The 16,715-nt window shown below is 38.6% G+C and overlaps 1 pseudogene; it reads left to right on the top strand.

The window, feature by feature from the left end:
* Positions 1-1,805: 1,805 nt before the first annotated feature.
* On the top strand, positions 1,806-15,469 carry LOC128048157 (olfactory receptor 6C2-like; annotated as a pseudogene).
* The last annotated feature ends 1,246 nt before the right edge of the window (positions 15,470-16,715 follow it).

The following is a 16,715-nucleotide window of genomic DNA, read 5'->3' as shown; positions in this document are numbered from 1 at the left end:
GTGTGGATGTGAGAGTTGGACCATAAAGAAGGCTGAGTACCAAAGAATGTATGCTTTTGAACTGTGGTGCTGGAGAGATTCCTGAGAGTCCCTTGGACAGCAAGGATATCAACCTAGTTAATCTTAAAGGAAATCAACTGTGAAAATTCTTTGGAAGGACTAGTGCTAAAGCTGAAGCTCCAATAATTTAGCCACCTGATGAGAAGAGCCATCCCTTTGGAAAAGATCCTGATGCTGGGAAAAATTGAGGGCAGGAGAAGGGGGAGACAAAGGATGAGAAGCTTAAAAGGCATCACTGTCCCAATGACATGAGTTTGAGTAAACTCGCTGAGACAGCACAGGACAAGGAAGCCTGGTGTGCTTCATGGTGTGTCCATGATATCACAAAGAGTCAAATACGACTTAGAAACCAAACAATATACATATGTACTTACATTGTATATATATATTTACCTGTATATGTTTTTATTTATTTACATTAATATATAAGAATACACACACACACACACACACACACACACATATATATATATATATATATATATATATATATATATATATATATATCCACAGCCTTAATTTTTTCTTTAAAAAAAACTTAGAACTAATTTATGGAATATAGGAATATCTGATATACAAGCAAATATCAAATTTTATGTGTCAAACAATGTTAACAAGAGAAACATGAAAACAGGAAAAGCACCATCTTCACTATGAAAATTACCTGAGATAATTATCCTAGTGATGACACCAGATATGGAGATTGCTCTTGCAAACCATCCTTTACACATGCAAGTCTGAAACTGCCAGCATTAGCAACCTATGCACATCCCATGGGCTTTCCAGGTGGCGCAGTGGAAAGAATCCACCTGCCAATACAGGAGACTCAAGAGACACACATTTGATCCCTGGGCCTGGACAATTCCCTGGAGAGGGAAATGGAGACCCACTCCAGTATTCTTGCCTGGGAAATCCTATGGACAGAGGAGCCTGAAGGGTTACAGTTCATGGAGTCAAAAAGAGTTGGACACCACTTAGTGACTAAACAACAACAAACAATGGAAGAACTAGAGACAAAGGAAATGATTGCTGTCCAACTGTTTACTGACCCCATGGTCTGTAGCCTGCCAAGCTCCTCTGTCATATAAAGCTATGAAGTATCAAATTTGTAAGACACAGAAAAAGTGATGACTAGCAGCATATTCGGAGTCCAAATCCCATTAGAAAAAAAAGTTAATGCAATCTTGAAGCCAATTATCTATGCATTAATACAAACGAGATAGGCAAGATATTAAACCTAACTAAACTGCAAAGAAAAAAGTAGTAATAAAGCAGATATTATAGAAAAAACAGAAAAACAAAATAATAAGCAGAAAATGAAAGGCTGCAAGGCAAAAGAAAATAAGTGGATTACTGAGATAATTAAATCATTTTTGAGTGATTTAGAAGAAATCAAAGCATTGTATTGGGAAATAGAGAGCACATAACTGCACATAAATATAGACATAAAAGAAGGATAGTTATAATTTTGCCAGTAAGTTTAAAAATAGTGTTGTTCTATAAAATATATTATAACTGGTACAGAAAAAAATATAATATCTGAATACTTGTATAGTTATTACAAGTCATTAAAAAATCCAGAATCTAATGGTTTCCACAAAGTATTTAGCAAATATATATGAAAGAATTAATAGCTAGTTCTACACAGATTTCCAGGCATAGTTAAAAGAGTATGTACAAATTTAAAAAAATGAAAACTATAATCTTGATATAAGACTTGACAATGATATTACAAGGGGCTCTCAATGGTTAAAGAAAGTCAAGTCCACTGGAAAAAGGAGCTTGTCCCTGGTCCTCACAGGTCAGCCTCCTCCAGCACAGAGCAGGTTGAAGAAAAGTGCAAACAGTAACTAAGTGTTTCATTACTTCATCAGTCAGCAGTTGAGAAGGATGTGATTACAGAGGACAAACAGGAGGTTTCTAAGGTACAGGAATTGTTCTATTTCTTGACCAGTAGTATGGATATCTGAATGACTATACACTGTTTTTCATGCAAAATAGAGTTCATTTAAAAATAAAAGTTTCATTTTAAAGCTATACAATAATACAACTCTATGGTAAGGTAAATTCCATTGGTAAATCCATATAAACAAACCATAATTTATTCCTAATATGATTATATGCTTTTGAAAAGTCTTAGAGCAAAAATATAACTTGTTATAAGATATATTTATTAAGATCATGACCTTTACTATTTGCAAAAATACTGGTTTATCACATATATATCACATACATACATTAGTAAAAAAAAAAGAAAAGAAAAGTAAAGGGGATAAACATAAAATAATAAAATACCCAGAACTAAATCTATGTGTAGTTACATAATAGTACTTTCTCAGTATGATTCATTCTCACGTGAAGTTCTACATATAAAATCATAACTTTTATAAATTTTGATCAAATGCACTGTTTTAACCTCTTCTATGTCCTAGACCAAAAATTTGAATAGTTCTTGACATGATAATAGCCAAATCCTAAAATATAGTCTCCAATAACATAAATCCTAATAATAAATAAAGCTAGATTAGTTTAGATTGATCATGAAGTTCATAGATGTTATGGAAAATCCCAAATGAAAGCAAAATAGGTTAATTATTAAAAACTCATATTTTTAGGAAATGTAGTAGGGGATTAAATCTGTTTGTTTGTTTTTCTGTTAGTAAAATGGGAACCTGTCCTCTGTGTGATGCTGTTCTTCCATCTACCCTCTCATAAAACAGTGTCCCTGCTGTCGCCTGTTTTTCTTGCTTTGCCAAAGTTCATTAAGTGAAAAAAAAAAACAGGTTAATTAGTGATGTCAGAACCTAGGTTACTGAGGATTATTTACTTTATTCATTCAGATGATCCCAGGGCACCTCTAGAAGACTGAGCAGAAGACTGTAAATATCCTTAATGTTGGAGTAGGAAAGTCAAATTTCTGCTTAGAAACGTCATAGTTCTTCCAGATCCCAAAGGAATTCCTTTTGTTCTCCTCCTTACTTCAGGTCCTCTTCCCTCATGACAGAGTCCAACGGAAAGTGTTTCCAACGTTTAAATTAAGTGAGTCTCTAAAGAGAGTCTCTACCTGATATGAAAACAGAAAATCCAGTATTGAAGACTCCCCAAAGATGACTAGAAAGAAAATTTAGGAAAAAATGTCTGTCTGAGGAGGCCTTACAAATAGCTGTGAAAAGAAGAGAGGCCAAAAGCAAAGGAGACAAGGAAAGATATACCCATTTGAATGCAGAGTTCCAAAGAATAGCAAGGAGAGATAGAAGAAAGGCTTTCTCAGTGATCAGTGCAAGGAAATAGAGGAAAAGAACAGAATGGGAAAGACTTGAGATCTTTTCAAGAAAATCAGAGATACCAAGGGAACATTTCATGCAAAGATGGGCTCAATAAAAGACAGAAATGGTAGGGACCTAACACAAGCAGAAGATATTAAGAAGAGGTGGTGAGAATACTCAGAAGAACTGTACAAAAAAGATCTTCATGACCCAGATGATCATGATGGTGTGATCACTCACCTAGAGCCAGACATCCTGGAATGTGAAATCAACTGGGCCTTAGAAACCATCACTATGAACAAAGCTAGTGGAGGTAATGGAATTCCCATTGAGCTGTTTCAAGTTCTGAAAGATGATGATGTGAAAGTGCTGCATTCATATGCCAGCAAATTTGGAAAACTCAGCAGTGGCCACAGGACTGGAAAAGGTCAGTTTTCATTCCAATCCCAAAGAAAGGCAATGCCAAAGAATGCTCAAACTACCACACAATTGCACTCATCGCACATGCTAGTAAAGTAATGCTCAAAATTCTCCAAGTCAGCCTTCATCAATAGGTGAACCGTGAACTTCCAGATGTTCAAGCTGGTTTTAGAAAAGGCAGAGGAACCAGAGCTCAAATTGCCAACATCCACTGGATCATCAAAAAAGCAAGAGAGTTCCAGAGAAATGTCTATTTCTGCTTTATTGACTATGCCAAAGCCTTTGACTGTGTGGGCCACAATATACTGTGGAAAATTCTGAAAGAAATGGGAATACCAGACCGCCTGATCTGCCTCTTGAGAAATCTGTATTCAGGTCAGGGAGAAACAATTAGAACTGGACATGGAACAACAGACTGGTTCCAAATAGGAAAAGGAGTACGTCAAGGCTGTATATTGTCACCCGGCTTATTTAACTTATAAGCAGAGTACATCATGAGAAACACGGGGCTGGAAGAAACACAAGCTGGAATCAAGATTGCCAGGAGAAATATCAATAACCTCAGATATGCAGATGACACCACCCTTATGGCAGAAAGTGAAGAAAAACTAAAGAGCCTCTTGATGAAAGTGAAAGAGGAGACTGAAAAAGTTGGCTTAAAGCTCAACATTCAGAAAACTAAGATCATGGCATCTGGTTCCATCACTTCGTGGCAAAACAGTGGCAGACTTTATTTTCTTGGGATCCAAAATCATTGCAGATGGTGACTGCAGGCATGAAATAAAAAGATGCTTACTCCTTGGAAGAAAAGAAGTAAGTATGTACGTCAGTAAGTAAGTAAGTATGACCAACCTAGACATTATGTTAAAAAGCAGAGACATTACTTTGCTGACAAAGGTTCATCTAGTCAAGGCTATGATTTTTCCAGTAGTCATGTTGGATGTGAGAGTTGGCCTATAAAGAAAGCTGAATGCTGAAGAATTGATGCTTTTGAACTGTGGTGTTGGAGAAGACTCTTGAGAGTCCCTTGGACTGCAAGGAGTTCCAACCAGTCCATCCTAAAGATCAGTCCTGAATGTTCATTGGAAGGACTGATGTTGAAGCTGAAATTCCAATACTTTGGCCACCTGATGGGAAGAACTGACTCACTGGAAAAGACCTTGATGCTGGGAAAGATTGAAGGTAGGAGGAGAAGGGGACGACAGAGGATGAGATGGTTATATGGCATCACCAAGTCAATGGACACGAATTTGAGTAAACTCCGGGAGTTGGTGATGGACAGGGAGGCCTGGCATGCTGCAGTCCATGGGGTCAAAAGACTCAGATGTGACTGAGTGACTGAACTGAACTGAACTGAAAGATCCTGTGAGACCAGTGCAGAGGTGCATCTCCTTTATCACACACAGGCAAACACAGTAAGGAGGTGCCAGATGAAGCCAGGAAAAATTGTCAAATGAATAAGTACCATAAGGAAGCTAGGAGAACTATTGTCTCTTTTGAGAGATAAGAGAAAGAAATACGTGTTGTTATTTTCTTGTATGATGTACTTAAACTTGTTTCAGTTTGTAATATGGAAACTTGTAATAGACATAGTATGAATTATCCAACAGTACTTTGTAAAATTCAGGTCATAACCAGGGCTATATTTTTACACTGAGAAGTTGGCACCCATGCAGTTTAATTCAAGAATACACAGAAAAACTCCTTTCAAATCCCTGGAATTTATACCCCAAAAGAATATTACACTGCTTAAAATGTCAACGTTTTCTAAATTGTTAATCTAAATTCTAGACTTATTTTATGATGAAAAATTAAAGCAGAAATATTTTAATTTTTCCTCAGGGTCTATTTCATGCAGGCTAAGTCGCTTCAGTTGTGTCAGACTCTAGGTGACCCTATGGACTGTAGTCTGCCAGGCTCTTCTGTTCTTGGAGATTCTCCAGGCAAGAATACTGGAGTGGGTTGCCATGCCCTTCTACAGGGGATCTTTCCAACCCAGGGATCAAACCCTAGTCTCTTATGTCTCCTGAACTGGCAGGCATGTTGCTTACCGCTAGAGCCACCTGCTGCTGCTGCTCCTGCTGCTGCTGCTAAGTTGCTTCAGTCGTGTCCGACTCTGTGCGACCCCATAGACTGCAGCCCACCATGCTCCCCCATCCCTGGGATTCTCCAGGCAAGAATACTGGAGTGGGTTGCCATTTCCTTCTCCAATGCATGAAAGTGAAAAGTGAAAGTGAAGTCGCTCAGTCATGCCCGACCCATAGCGACCCCATGGACTGCAGCCCACCAGGCTCCTCCGTCCATGGGATTTTCCAGGCAAGAGAGCCACCTGGGAAGCCCTAAATATCTAACTTACTCAACAGACAGTAATTTGATGACTCAGCAAAGAGATAAGCTTTTTGCTGTTTATGAGGCACTGCAGAGGATAAAACAAGGTTAAGGAGAGTATTTCACTAACAATTTTGGCGTGGTGTGCGTTCAGAAGGAGAAGTATTAGAAAAAGACGACCTCAGGGATAACAGATTTTAGTTATTTCACAGCTTATTCTACTTATTATGTATGGCCTTTTTGCCATCTTGAAGTAGTTAAGAGAAAATTAATTCTTAGAGAAACCACAATCAAGGACAAGTCAAAGAATAAGGCACCATGAACTATTAGTATGCTGTCTTATTTGCTTAAAAGAGAAACTGTGAATAAATTGATCTTACCTAACAAAGGCAAAATAGGAATCACATAGCAAAAATGGACTGAAGAGATAGGAAAAATCTCACAGAGTTTGAAAACAAAGAACATTCTTTTTCTCTCCTTGTACAAGCTATTGATTGGTATGAGAGGCTCGAAAAGAGACTACTCCTTTAGGGGGTGGAAGGGTCACCAAAGGAAACAGTCTCCATTACATGTCGATGTTTTGAAAACTCTTAATTTAATTGCTAGGCTGTCACTAAATGATGTTGGACATTAGCTTTGTTAGTGTCTTCATCTTAGTTGCGCCAGATCTGTACATTTCCCTTTTCAGAGTTTTTCATTAGGTTCTCTGCATGAATGTCCATTTTCCTGTGATGATTCATTTAAGGTTGGCCTTGCCATATGTACCTCAAGGGATTTTATAAGGCACATGTCCAAAGGAAGAGAGGACTTAGTTTTTCCAGATGCAGAGGTTCATGTCAATTGTGGGAAATATTTTAAAACCAATGGAGTGAAAAATTGTACATTTAACCAACTAATCGATGTCTCCAGGGAGAGACTATTTAATTCAATGATGGAGAAACAGCAGGAACCCAGAGACTGTTTTCAGATGTGACAAATTTTCCTGTCATTATAAATAATTAATACCAGTTATTGCTCCCTGAACAGAAATAGACCTTTTTCTTTTTGCTGAAGAATATATATAATTGTCACAGATAATATCAACAAAATAAAACTCATAATACAGGGGAAGAAGCTGCCTTCTCCTCTTTCATGTGTATCTGAAATTATAATGTATATAGATATAATAAGTGATTGCATGTGATATCAAGGGCAGCCTGATTGGAAGGGAAGTGTAGATGTAAGTGATGATGTCCAAGTAAGGCAACACACTTCCTTAGTTGTATGGGTGTACCTCAAGCATTAATATGCATATAAAACTCTTGATCATCATACCAAAATAGTCTAATTTTTATTTTTTTCATGGGCACCTAACCTCTCCACCCCACTACCTGGTTAAAAATTTTAGGTCTCTCTGAGAAGAGAAATCTATATTGCGAACCTCCTTGATGAATCCTATTCAGAGTAACACACCTTAAATAATGTAGTTAAATGCAAATTTTCATGGAAGAAGAGGGTAGCACATTAATAAATAGCTACAGTGAGAATTCTAGCATAAGTTGAATGAGGTTTATAATACAGAACCTAGCTCTGTGCTTGACATATAGTAGACCCTGGATGGAATATTCCTATTTAAAATAGGCTGTCTCAGATTTCTCAATAGCCAGGTGGAAGCAACTGATGACATAGAATTAAGTGGACATGCTTCAGTGGGAGGCAGGGGTGACAGAAAAGTTTGGTGTTGCTTCATTATATAAGAAGAGTAAGTTCAGGAGAATTTCAGAGTGTAGGAGTCCAGGCATGGTTTGCACAGATCTCAGCCTATGGATGAGACTCGACCTGTGGCTCTTATGATTACAAGACTCCCTTTAGCCATAACCATCAGAAAACTTTAAAAATATGTATTTCTTACAGATCCTGGAAAGCATGTGACACACTTGCTGCCACACACTGAGGTGATGGGAAGAGAAATAGAAAAGGGAGAGAGGAGACTAGGTATTCTTCTTCTATTGGGGTCCAAGATCAGAACTAGAGTCTCAAGGGCTTACTCTTTAATGGTGAACTTAAGACACAGGTGAGGAATTTTAAAGTCTGGGAAGAGAGAAAAAAAAAAGAGAACCAAATGATCAGCTATTCAGACAGTAAAGAAACTGCCTGCAATCCAGGAGACCCAGGTTCAATCCCTGGGTGGGGAAGATGCCCTGGAGAAGGGAATGGCTACCCACTCCTGAATTCTTTCCTGGAGAATCCCATGGACAGAGGAGCCTGGCAGGCTACAGTCCATGGGGTCACAAAGAGTTGGACAAGATTGAGCAACTAACACTTTCACTTCACTTTCAAGCTCTCTAGAACAAAGGAGCCTGACAAGAGGGGTGGAGGGTAACGTTGGCCTGGATCTTTACCTAGTCTGGTGACTGGAAATGTGTTTATTGAAGCCTTATTTGAAGTGGATGCCCTGACTGTCAAAGCATAAGTCAGGCACCTGCATATATGGAAAGAAAAGTCAACAGTCAAGGCTTACCTTACAATACCATCAATACACAGTCAAGTACACCTTGAGAAGTCAGGCAGAGAGAGGCTGGGCTTTTAGGTGGTGAGCTTGGAGAAAAGAGGCCATTAAGACAAACATCACCTTTGCCCTTTCATTGGTGGGAAGGTTTATGAAAGGATAAGACCAGTATAAATTAGGAGAATGACAAGATTCTTGTCTTCTGAAAAATGAGAAGATATATTCACACTTATTTAATAGAATATGAAGATGGAAAAGATGATTAAAAGCAATATTGTATTTCTGAAGAGGAAGAAGAACAAAAGTTTATTAAATTTAAAGTTTGGATAAAGATTCGTCTTAGAAAATAGGAAAAATTAAAAAACAAACTACAGGTCAAATATTAGGTAAATTTTGCCATTGAGACAATCAGTGGAAAACTGTCTTAAAACTCAACATTCAAAAAACAAAGACCATGGCATCTGGTCCCATCGCTTCATGGCAAATAGATGGGGAAACAATGGAAACAGTGAGATATTTATTGGAGAGGGGGCTCCAAAATCACTCCAGATGGTAACTAGAGCCATGAAATTAAAAGATGATCGTTCTTTGGAAGAAAAGCTAGCCAAACCTAGACAACATATTAAAAAACAGAGAAATTACTTTTTCAACAAAGGTCTAGATAGTCAAAGCAATGGTTTTTCCACTAGTCATGTATGGATGTGAGAGTTGGACCATAAAGAAAGCTGAACACCAAAGAATTGATGCTTTTGAACTATGGTGTTGGAAAAGACTCCTGAGAGTCCCTTGATCTGCAAGGAGATCAAAACAGTCAAGCCTCAAGGAAATGAGTCCTAAATATTCATTGGAAGAACATGTTGAAGCTGAAGCTCCAATACTTTGGCCACCTGATGTGAAGAACTGACTCACTGGAAAAAACCCTGATGTTGGGAAAGACTGAAGTCAGGAGGAGAAGGGGGTGATGAAGATGAGATGTTTGGATGGCATCACCAACTCAATGAACATGAGTTTGAACAAGCTCCAGGAGTTGGTGATGGACAGAGAAGCCTGGAGTGCTGCAGTCCATAGGGTCGCAAAAAGTTGGACACTACTGAGTTGGACTGAACTGAACTGAAGACAATTAGAATTAACATTTTGTTCTCCTTTCCAAATAATATTGCTTCTCTAGTAAGAGAAACAATATTAACTGTATAACTGTGATTTAGTCATAGTCGGTTCTTGAGACAATGAGATCAGTGGCTGTGAAAATGGAGCAGGAAACTATTTTGCAGTATGAGTAACAGTTTAATAATAACTATGAAGTTGATAATTTACTGAATATCGTTATGATCTCTATATAAGTCAGAGTTCTTTTTCGAGTGTGTCTGATTCCAAACTCTTGAGATTTTACTATATTTTAAAAACTCAACAGTACTCCCACCTCCCAGGGGTAATAGAAAATCCTTTCTATATTTGGCTTCTAATAGAGAATCAGTCTATGAATCCAAGTCTATGCCCTAACCAGTAATGCTGAAGAAGCTGAAGTTGAATGGTTTTATGAAGACCTACAAGACCTTTTAGAACTAACACCCAAAAAAGATGTCCTTTTCATTAGAGGGGACTGGAATCCAAAAGTAGGAAGTCAAGAAACACCTGGAGTAACAGGCAAATTTGGCCTTGGAATGCAGAATGAAGCAGGGCAAAGACTAATAGAGTTTTGCCAAGAAAACGCACTGGTCATAGCAAACACCCTCTTCCAACAACACAAGAGAAGACTCTACACATGGACATCACCAGATGGTCAACACTGAAATCAGATTGATTATATTCTTTTCAGCCAAAGATGGAGAAGCTCTATACAGTCAACAAGACCAGGAGCTGACTGTGGCTCAGATCATGAACTCCTTATTGCCAAATTCAGACTTAAATTGAAGAAAGTAGGGGAAACTGCTAGACCATTCAGGTATGACCTCAATCAAATCCCTTATGATTATACAGTGGAAGTGAGAAATAGATTTAAGGGCCTAGATCTGATAGATAGAGTGCCTAATGAACTATGGAATGAGGTTCGTGACATTGTACAAGAGACAGAGATCAAGACCATTCCCACGGAAAAGAAATGCAAAAAAGCAAAATGGCTGTCTGGGGAACCCTTACAATTACCTGTGAAAAGAAGAGAGGTGAAAAGCCAAGGAGAAAAGGAAAGATATAAGCATCCGAATGCAGAGTTCCAGAGAATAGAAAGAAGAGATAAGAAAGCCTTCTTCAGCGATCAGTGCAAAGAAGTACAGGAAAAGAACAGAATGGGAAAGACTACAGATCTCTTCAAGAAAGTTAGAGATACCAAGGGAATATTTCATGCAAAGATGGGCTCGATAAAGGACAAAAATGGTATGGACCTAACAGAACCAGATGATATAAACAAGAGGTGGCAAGAATACACAGAAGAACTGTAATAAAAAGATCTTCACGACCCAGATAATCACGATGGTGTGATCACTCACCTAGAGCCAGACATCCTGGAATGTGAAGTCAAGTGGGCCTTAGAAAGCATCACTAGGAACAAAGCTAGTGGAGGTGATGGCATTCCAGTTGAGCTATTTCAAATCCTGAAAGATGATGCTATGAAAGTGCTGCACTCAATATACCAGCAAATTTGGAAAACTCAGCAGTGGCCACAGGACTGGAGAAGGTCAGTTTTCATTCCAGTCTCAAAGAAAGGTAATGCCAAAGAATGCTCAAACTACTGCACAATTGGACTCATCTCACGTACTAGCAAAGCAATGCTCAAAACTCTCCAAGCCAGGCTTCAGCAATACGTGAACCGTGAACTTCCTGATGTTCAAGCTGGTTTTAGAAAAGGCAGAGAAACCAGAGATCAAATTGCCAACATCTGCTGGATCATGGAAAAAGCAAGAGAGTTCCAGAAAAACATCTATTTCTGCTTTATTGACTATGTCAAAGCCTTTGACTGTGTGAATCACGATAAACTATGAAAAATTCTGAGAGAGATGGGAATACCAGATCACCTAACCTGCCTCTTGAGAAATCTGTATGCAGGTCAGGGAGCAGCAGTTAGAACTGGACATGGAACAACAGACTAGTTCCAAATAGGAAAAGGAGTACGTCAAGGCTGTATATTGTCAACTGGCTTATTTAACTTCTATGCAGAGTACATCATGAGAAACGCTGGACTGGAAGAAGCACAAGCTGGAATCAAGATTGCCGGGAGATATATCAGTAACCTCAGATATGCAGATGACACCACCCTTATGGCAGAAAGTGAAGAGGAACTAAAAAGCCTCTTGATGAAAGTGAAAGAGGAGAGTGAAAAAGTTGGCTTAAAGCTCAACATTCAGAAAATGAAGATCATGGCATCCGGTCCCATCACTTCATCGGAAATAGATGGGGAAACAGTGGAAACTGTGTCAGGCTTTATTTTGGGGGGCTCCAAAATCACTGCAGATGGTGACTACAGCCATGACATTAAAAGATGCTTACTCTTTGGGAGAAAAGTTATGACTAACTTAGACAGCATATTCAAAAGCAGAGACATTACTTTTCCTACTAAGATCTGTCTAGTCAAGGCTATGGCTTTTCCTGTGGTCATGTATGGATGTGAGAGTTGGACTGTGAAGAAGGCTGAGCACCGAAGAATTGATGCTTTTGTCCCATGGTGTTGGAGAAGACTTTTGAGGGTCCCTTGGACTGCAAGGAGATCCAACCAGTCCATTCTGAAGGAGATCAGCCCTGGGATTTCTTTGGAAGGAATGATGCTAAAGCTGAAACTCCAGTACTTTGGCCACCTCATACAAAGAGTTGACTCCTTGGAAAAGACTATAATGCTGGGAGGGATTGGGGGCAGGAGGAGAAGGGGACGACAGAGGATGAGATGGCTGGATGGCATCACTGGCTCGATGGACGTGAGTCTGAGTGAACTCCAGCAGTTGGTGATGGACAGGGAGGCCTGGTGTGCTGAGATTCATGGGGTCACAAAAAGTCAGACACGACTGAGTGACTGAACTGAACTGAACTAGAGAATCAGTACAAAAGAAACCAATCCAGCACTAATATACCACTAATATTGTTCAGTTGACTCCTGAATAATGAGATTTTGAACTGTGTGGGTCCACTTACAGGCAGATTTTTTTCAATAAATATATTGGGAACACTTTTGGAGATTTGCTACAATTTAAAAAATTTAAAATTCACAGAGGAGTCATCTACCCTAAAAATAACAACGCATTTACAAAAAAGTTGTGTGTGTCCTAAGTGCAAATATATTTATGGATACTAGTCTATCTGTGTATATTCAGAAGGCTTTGTTGTTGTTCAGCCACTAAGTCATGTCCAATTCTGGAAACATAACCTACCTACCAAATTGTTACTGTTCAGTTGATAGGTCATGTCCGAATATTTGCGACCCCATGAACTATAGCACACCAGGCTTTCCTGTCTTTCACTATCTCTCAGAGTTTGCTCTAACTCATGTTTGTGTGAAAAAAGATTCAAACTTAAAAAAATCAGAATGATGGTATGGGATCTCTTTGAAAAATGACTAACTGGGTCCCCAGTTGCTTGCCCATGATCATATATTGGTTAGTATTTTGACATGTGAAAAATGACTGAAATTTAATTAAAGAACATTTGACTCCAGGTAAAACAGCTACAAAACTGCACCATTGATTTCAAATGTAATAAAAGTTTTATAGGTGTTAGAAGAGCAAGGGGTCACTGGAATTGAAGGTCATGTTGAAGAAGCTTAAAGCATAAACTGAGCAGGGATGAGGTGAGAAGACAAGACACTAATATCTTGTCAAAGGCATTGAAAACAGGCAGAGCATGGAAGAATAATTTTGATGATATTTAAAAAGCTGTCACTTCAGAGCTTCAGGAGCCACAGCCAATTATCTGAAAACTAACATGAATGCACATGAGCATATTTCTTTTGCAAATAACACAATCTTTCTTCACACTACAGATAAAATGAGTGTTCAGTCGCGCTGTCATGTCCAACTCTTTGCGACCCCAAGGACAGTAGCCCAGCAGACTCCTCTGTCCATGGGATTCTCCAGGAAAGAATGCTCAAGTGAGCTGCCATTTCCTTATCCAACAGATAAAATAGTAGTGCTTGAAACCAACTATGAATTAAGAATAGGAAAACAAGTAGAAAAGAATAAATGGACAGAGCAAAGTGTCATGATCCAGGCTTGTGTTTTGTCATTTTTCTTCTTTGTTTTCCAGGAGAAACACATCTTACTCTTTAAAGAATCCATGGAAACTAACAGTTGAAGAGAATTCATCTTCATTGTCTGGATATTCCCATATCCAAGGTTTGTCTTGGATAAAAAAAGGTTAAATACACATGAAGTAGTATCATCCTTGACCCAGAGAGATGTTATGGAGAGGGAGGTGGGAGGGGGGTTCATGTTTGGGAACGCATGTACACCCATGGGGATTCATGTCAATGTATGGCAAAACCATACAGTATTGTAAAGTAAAATAAAGTAAAAATAAAAGACAAAAAAAAAATTTTTTTTTAAAGTAGTATCATCATTTTTCCCTACCTTTTTGTAAATTTAGTCCATGTCATGAATTAACAAAACATTTGTAAATTTTGAGGGGCAATGATCTGAGAAAAAGTTGGTTTGATAATAACATAAATCCTAAAGGAATAATCCACTCTCACACTTGTAAATTCAGAAAGACCATCAGAACAGTGATGATCCTAATTATAATGTGAAGGGCTAACTAAATGTAGACCAATGTGAAGGCATAAAGAAATGTAGACTGATGTGATGGGATAAGTAAATATAGACTTGTTTTTGGCTGTAACTGCAAAGTGTTTTGCTACAGAATTCATATACCAACCTCCTCATAAAATCTCTTTGATTTTCACTTGTCAATTGGATAGATTTCAAAACTCAGTGGTTAAAAAACACACAGCAATAACAACTTTCACCCTTCTGGGACTGACAAATGACCCACAACTGCAAATCCTGCTTTTCATCTTTCTATTTCTCACTTGCCTCTTGAGTGTAACAGGGAACTTGATGATTATCACTCTCACACTGGTAGACTCCCATCTTAAAACTCCTATGTACTTCTTCCTCAGAAATTTTTCCTTCTTGGAAGTCTCATTTACCACTGTCTGTATTCCTAGGTTTCTGTACAGTATATCAGCTGGGGACAATACCATCACCTACAATGCTTGAACAAGTCAAATGTTTTTATTATTCTGGTTGGAGCAACAGAATTTTTTCTGCTGGCAGCCTATGTACTATGTACTAGTGTACTATGACCACTATGTGGCCATCTGTAAACCCCCACATTACATGACCATCATGAACAATAGAGTCTGCACCTTCTTAATCCTCAGCTGTTGGGTTTCAGGTTTGATGATCATTGTCCCACCCTTAGCTTGGGTCTCCAGCTGGAATTCCATGATTCCAATGCCATCGATCATTTTAGATGCAATGCAGGTCCCTTCCTAAAGATCTCATGCTCAGATACATAGGTAATAGAACAAATGGTTATCCTTGTGGCTGTATTTGCCCTCATTACCACCCTAGTGTGTGTATTTCTGTCCTACACATACATCATTAGGACAATTCTGAGGTTTCCCTCAATCCAGCCCAGGAAAAAGGCCTTTTCTACCTGCTCATCCCACATGATTGTAGTTTCCATCACCTATGGAAGCTGTATCGTCATCTATGTCAAACCCTCGGCAAAAGAAGAGATGGCCATAAATAAAGGTGTCTCAGTGCCCACCACTGCTGTGGCCCCTTTGTTGATCCCCTTCAACTACACCCTGAGGAGTAAGCAAGTGAAGCAAGCTTTCAATAACTCCATAAAGAGGATTACATTTCTCTCAAAAGAATCCAGTTGTCATCAATCAGAGGAAAATGAAAATCTTCTAAATATTTAACTACAGCTTCTAATTATTTCATTGCTTTATACCTATAATTTCATGACTTTATCCTTCTCAAAGACATTTTACACTGCATCCTATGCATGTGAGAGTTGGACTGTGAAGAAGGCTGAGCGCCGAAGAATTGATGCTTTTGAACTGTGGTTTTGGAGAAGACTCTTGAGAGTCCCTTGGACTGCAAGGAGATCCAACCAGTCCATTCTGAAGGAGATCAGCCCTGGGATTTCTTTGGAAGGAATTATGCTAAAGCTGAAACTACAGTACTTTGGCCACCTCATGCAAAGAGGTGACTCCTTGGAAAAGTCTCTGATGCTGGGAGGGATTGGGGGCAGGAGGAGAAGGGGATGACAGAGGATGAGATGGCTGGATGGCATCATCGACTTGATGGATGTGAGTCTGAATGAACTCCGGCAGTTGGTGAGGGACAGGGAGCCCTGGCATGCTGCAGTTCATGGGGTCGCAAAGAGTTGGACACAACTGAGAGACTGAACTGAATTGAACTGAACTGAACTGAATCTCATCTTAATCAAACTTCTGTCAAACCAAACTCATACATGGTGTTTTCTGTTATTGTGAAACTATAAAATATACTTCCAAGTAATTAAACTTGTCTCCTCTTCTGACCTAGTCTTTTCTTCAATGATCTAAGAGAAGTAGTAAAGTAATAATATTTAAAGTATATAAGATACACAGAAGATATACTAGGTAATAATAATGCTAATTTTACTAATAGTACTCTAAAATACAGTTATAAAAATAAAGACCATAAATCTAAGAATCAAATAAAACAGAAGTCAAAAACAATAAACATGTATTAAAAATAAATTTGTCCAAATAGGTATTTCAGGCTAACTAAAATAATGAAACAACAAACAGGAAATAAATATATATCAATGGGAGTTTCACAATGGTCTGAATTCTAAAAAATGGAAGAATTGGAGGGCGGTCATAAGATGGTGGAGAAATAGGATGGGGAGACCAGTTTCTCCCTCACAAATTCATCAAAACAACATTTCAACGCTGAGTAAATTCAACAAAACAACTTCTGAATGCTGGCAGAGGACATCAGGCGCCCAGAAAAGCAGATCATCGTCTTCAAAAACAGTGAACCGCTCTGGGTGTCCCTCAATGTGGAGAAATTTTTCATCTTTAACCTAGATGTTTTATTATCAGTGCTGTATAGATGGAGAAGTCTAGAGGCTACTGTAAAAATAAAACTGAAAACCAGAAGCAGGAGGCTTAA

Source organism: Budorcas taxicolor, chromosome 5, assembly GCF_023091745.1.
Source record: "Budorcas taxicolor isolate Tak-1 chromosome 5, Takin1.1, whole genome shotgun sequence".
Taxonomy (NCBI): Eukaryota; Metazoa; Chordata; class Mammalia; order Artiodactyla; family Bovidae; genus Budorcas; species Budorcas taxicolor.
Note: the sequence above shows the minus strand (reverse complement) of the source record. Positions and strands in the feature narration are given on the sequence as shown.